The sequence below is a fragment of the Rattus norvegicus genome, chromosome 1, assembly GCF_036323735.1.
Source record: "Rattus norvegicus strain BN/NHsdMcwi chromosome 1, GRCr8, whole genome shotgun sequence".
In the NCBI taxonomy this organism is placed as follows: Eukaryota; Metazoa; Chordata; class Mammalia; order Rodentia; family Muridae; genus Rattus; species Rattus norvegicus.
In genome coordinates this window covers 89457647-89463646 of record NC_086019.1, presented here as the reverse complement: position 1 = coordinate 89463646, position 6000 = coordinate 89457647, and the positions used below count along the sequence as shown (strand labels likewise).

General features: G+C 47.6%; 1 pseudogene; it reads left to right on the top strand.

Annotated features, from left to right (window-relative positions):
• Positions 923-2428, top strand: Ybx1-ps6 (Y box binding protein 1, pseudogene 6; annotated as a pseudogene).

Below are 6000 nucleotides of genomic sequence, written 5' to 3'. Positions count from 1 at the left end.
GATCTGACAACCTCTTTAGAACTCCTAGAGCACTGGGCATGAGCATGGTGCTTAAATATACATACATGTAAAACATCTGTATACAGCAGAAAATAAATGAATCTTTAAAAAGTGTTTTTTTAAGACACAGTGGTTACATTATCCAGTAGTCCTAAACACCGTTTGCCATCTCGGAGAATTCAGTAATCTTCAGACAGGTGAGTGATTGGCGACTTTAGGAGGGGATGGGGAAGACTTAGGCCAGACACTTTTAGGTCCTAGAATGGACAGAATGGGTTGGGGGTCTTTGTGCACCAGAGAAAACGAGATCCCTTAATTCTAGTTCTATCTGGTTCGTTCTCTTTGGGGTGTAGACAGTGGTATGTGGTGGGTAATTTCAGTCCATGAGAGTTGACATTAAAGTTTTCAGAGAAGTGGAAGCTAGTTTCTAAACACAAACATTATTAAGAATCAAGCACATTTTCAATTAAGGTAAGTTTAAAAGAAAGACAACTGGCTGTTATCTGTCCGACATTCAAGAATCAAAAGATTTTCCTCTCAGCGGAGTTTAGACCCAAAGTGAGAATTTGAACTCTCTGCTTTCTCTGTGTCTTCTGCCTATCCCTGTTGTCTGTAGTCTGTTTGTTATCTGTTGTGTACGCATGGTGTCAGTCTGTCTCTAATGAAGGGGCTCTAAGCTGTCCCGAGCCCGGCAAACATGGCCCTGGCAGGCCTTGTCCTTCTCCCCTAATCCATCTGTCTTGCTAAAAATTGTTAGAGTCCATTCCTAAATCTAGCCACCAAGGTCTATTCCTTTATTTGGACACTTCTTAACCCTAAGGCTGACTATTAAGGTCCAGCTGTCAAAGTATTGACATCGAGCAATCAAAAGCCCCCTTTGGCTCACCCAATTCACATGCCCAATCAAAATTAAACGGCGAGTTAGATCTATCAGCAGCGGGAGCAGAGAGCGGACCCCAGAGAGCCCTGAGAACCCCACCGCTGCAGACCTAGTCACCATCACACCTAGGAGGAGCCTTGGCGGTCGCCACCGGTCCCAGCCCCAGTCACCATCACTGCAGCCGTGAGCAGCCAGGCTGAGACCCAGAAGCCGCCCGCCCTGGTCCTCATCGCTGCCAGCACCAAGCCCGGCTCCACAGGCAGCGATGCGTGTAATGATGGCCCGGGCAGCTGGGACAAGAAGTCATCTCAAGGAAGGTTTTGGGAACAGTAAAATGGTTCGATGTAAGGAACCGATATGGTTTCATCAACAGAAATGATACCAAGGAAGACATGTTTGTACACGGAGGAAGAATAACCCCAAGAAGGACCTTCGCAGTGTAGGAGACAGAGAGACTGGAGTTTGATGTTGTTGAAGGAGAAAAGGGTGCGGAGGCAGCAAACCTTACAGGCCCTGGTGCTGCTCCAGGTCAAGGCAGTAAATACGCAGCAGCAGACCAGAACCATAATAGACGCTATCCACGTTGTAGGGGTCCTCCACGCAATTACCAGCAAAATTGTCAGAATAGCGAGAGTGGAAAAAAGAATGAGGGATGGGAAAACTATCTCAGGCGAAGGTTCTCGCCTTGCTACATGCAGCAACCCTATGTGCGTTGACCACAGAATTCCAACCCCCCTGTGCAAGGAGAAGTGCTGGAGGGCGCTGACAGCCAGGGTGCAGGAGAGCAAGGTAGACCAGGGAGACAGAATATGTATGGGGTTACAGACCACGATTCCACAGGGGCCCTCCTGGCCAAAGACAACCTACGGAGGATGGCAATGAAGAGGACAAAGAAAATCAAGGTGATGAGACTCAAGGTCAGCAGCCATCTCAACGTCGGTATCAACGCAACTTCAATTACCCAAAAAGCAGTAGATCCACCAGCGAGAATTCGTCCGCTCCCGAGGCTGAGCAGGGTGGGGCTGAGTAAATGCCGGCTCACCATCCCTACAGTCATCAGGTTTGGTCATCCACCAAGAAGAAATGAATATGAAATTCCAGCAATAAGAAATGAACAAAGATTGGAGCTGAAGACCTTAAGTCTTGCTTTGGCCCGTTGACCGGATACACTAGAGCTCTCTGCATTGTCTGTACAACGCGGGGTTCTTATTATTTTTACTTAAAGATGTCTCTTTTTGATAATGACAAATGTGGGTGTTTTTTTTTTTTTGGTTCTTTTTTTCGGAGCTGGGGACCGAACCCAGGGCCTTGCGCTTCCTAGGCAAGCGCTCTACCACTGAGCTAAATCCCCAACCCCGACAAATGTGTTTTTTAAGAAGAAAAACAAGGCTCATTTTTTTCTCAATGCACCTTTAACGGGTTTTAAATTGTTTCATATCTGGTCAAGTTGAGATTTTTAAGAACTTCATTTTTAATTTGTAATAAAGTTTACAATTGATTTTTAAAAAGCCAACAAACTGCAAGCACCTGTTAATAAAGGTCTTAAATTTAAAAAAAAACATTTTAAAAAATCAAAATTAAACACCCCGTCCTAACATGGTGTTTTCCCCCCTCCATACCTTTGTAAACTGCCATTTTCCTATGGGCCACCTCTGTCTCTCTTCATCCAGAGGCAGTCCTCTGTCCACTCCCCACTCGGGACAAATACCCCTTCCCCCTCTCCCTTGTCTTCCAGCTCCTGTTTCTGTCTCTTATTCCCTGCCCCTTTGACCCTCTGGAGCAAATAAATCTCCTTTGTGCTGAGATCTGGGTCATAGGGAGTCCTGAGCAGACACGGATCCTTTCATTGTTGCTGTGGCTTGGATTCAGCCTACAGAACGCACCCCCCCACACACACACACACACTTCACCTACACACACACACACACACACACACACTTCACCTACACACACACACTCTTCACCTACACACACACACACACTTCATCTACACACACACACTTCACCTACACACACACACACTTCACCTACACACACACACATACTTCACCTACACATACACACAACTTCACCTACACACACACACACTTCACCTACACACACACACACACACACACTTCACCTACACACACACACACTCTTCACCTACACACACACACACACTTCATCTACACACACACACTTCACCTACACACACACACACTTCACCTACACACACACACACATACTTCACCTACACATACACACAACTTCACCTACACACACACACACACTTCACCTACACACACACACACACACTCTTCACCTACACACACACACACTTCACCTACACACACACACTCTTCACCTACACACACACACATACTTCACCTACACATACACACAACTTCACCTACACACACACACACTTCACCTACACACACACACACTCTTCACCTACACACACACACTTCACCTACACACACACACTCTTCACCTACACACACACATACTTCACCTACACACACACATACTTCACCTACACACACACACACACACACTCTTCACCTACACACACACACTTCACCTACACACACACACATACCTCACCTACACATACACACAACTTCACCTACACACACACACACTTTACCTACACACACACACACACACACACCCTTAGCTCAGGTCTTACACAGGCACCGGCCCTCCCTATCCAACAGTCGCTAACTGGTGAGTCCCCCCTAAACTCCTTGCACTCCTATACTTTGGAGAAGCACATGCTGTTCAGATCTAGGGTTGGCACGCTTTCCTTACACATTTGGTGGCTGTACTGCCAGAAGCTGGAGTCCCTCTCCCTTCGAAAAACCCCGACAACAGGTCCTGGATTTCTTCAAGGGACAACTGTGCCTTTTCTCTTGGTGATGGAATCTGGGTGACCGCCCCTTGTTCCCAGAGATCTCCTTAGAGCCTCTCGAGACTGATTCCTGGGACACCTGTCTCTTGACCTTGGCCCACCATCCTCCACTGGTGACGGGAATAGCTTCCTCCACCCAGAAAACTCATACTCAAAATATTAACCTTGCACTTTGCTGGCCAAGAATAACTTTGCACCTGCATGTGGCTCTGCTTTCTCTTCCGTCTGCTCCAAGACCCCTCTGTGGCTCCTACACTCTCTGAACTTCTTTTCTATGCTCTGCTGTTCCATATACACTGTTCCTTCTCTTATTTAAACCTCTGCGAGCTGCAGAAATACTGACTGCCGAGCGTTCTGTGCCCACCAGCTGCTATGCCTGCACCCTGGCATGGCTAGGAGTCACCACAGAATCCCACCGTGTGCCCAATCTGCCCGCACAGACCTGCCCACAGGGGATCCTTCCCCAGACACTCCTAATCCCCATGACTCAGCCTTAGTTGTATGTCTCACTACCCATAGCAAGAACCATGCAACCGCCATTTTAGCTCACAGGTGCACACCGTACAGGGAAGAACAGCCATGTGGGAACTTCCTCTGCAGACATTCCCACTTGGGCTTCTCGGCCTCACCTCAATGCCCAGAAGGCAGAACCATGCACTCACTCTTCCCCTGATCAGGGACCAATCCTGCTGGGACAAAGCTTCTACTTAGGGGACTAAACACACACATGTGCTCAAGCCAGCTTAACTCCCAATGACACAACAAAGTACAGATATGACCAAAGCCCAAATTAGTGTAGCAATGGGTTTTATGCTGGAGTTTCGTACAGGAATGTGCCTGGGTGAGGGGTCACTTCCAGGAGCTTGACCTGGACGCTCACCCCGTTGGACCAACAGAAGCAAGGTAAAGCAGAAGACAGAGGGTCACCGTAAGTTCAAGGTTGGCCTGGGCTACCTGTGGACTTCCACATCACCCAAAGCTATTGATATATGTGAGATCCTGTCTCAAATCAATTGATCGCTCAATCAGTGAAGCCACGGGATCATTGCAAACTTATAGGAAAGGAGTCTATATGAGACCCGTGTAAAAGCCAGCCGTAGCAGCACGTAATTTTAAGTTCAGCACTCTTTGATATAGACAGGCAGGCCTCACGCACTCTCCACCCATCCAGTGTGTACAGAGATAAGCCCTTCACCTACTTATGATGTAGAGAATGAGAGAGGAGAGTACTCAGTGCAAGCAACTGGCCTTCACATGTGCACTGTCAGGGTCCAAGACTCACTGAAGGAAGACCCCAGACTCAAATAACTATGCAAAGGCAGAGAATGTTTATTCTGCAGAAGTTAACAGCAGGAGGGGAGTCAGTCACTCATCAAAATGGTGCTGAGCAGAGGGGCTCACAGGCCCCCTTTTATGTAGGCTGGGAGAACTTTCCAGACCTCTAAGGCGATTGGCTAGAAGTGTAGCAGCAGCAGCAGCAGCAGCAGCAGCAGCGACATTAGTACGGTTTTGATTGGTTGCTATGTTAGATCTATTATTTTTGGTGGGACCTTGAGGAATCTCAGAAACCAGCTCAGCGCTGGCCTTGTAATCTGCGCCAGCCAGGTGTCCCAGGGGCCCACTCTGCTCCAGACTTTGTCCTCCTTTGGTCTAATGTCAGGACTGTTATTAATGAGGGTCTGTTGTTTGTGGCTCCTCCAAGGAACTGTGTTCATTTTCCTGGGAAATTGACACATTCTAATTCCCAAGGTTTTCGGACCTCTCGGCACGCATGGAACAGTGACTCACACAAACACATGAAACACATCTCTCTGTATACTAAAGGAGCATAACATTTCCCCTACGTAATGTAGCTGAGTTACCGTTCCTTCACACTTGAAGCATCTGATTGGCAGTTCCTTTAAGTCATGGGAAATTCCACGTGTATTTCACATAAAACTGAGAGCTTCACTGACCCCTTTTCTTCTTGTGACATTTTCTCTATTTAAAATCAATATTAGAGCCCGGAGATACGGCTGGGTGGTTAAGAGCATTGCCTGCTCTGCAAGAGGACCTGGATTCAATTCCCGGCCCCCATGCAACAGCTCAGAACTGTCTGTGACTCCAGATCCTGTGCATCCCATGCCCTCTTCTGGCCTCTGCATGTACCAGGCACACAGACATACATGCAGACAGACACACAACACGTAATGCAGTAAAGAAAAATATTCACTCAAAATGTCGT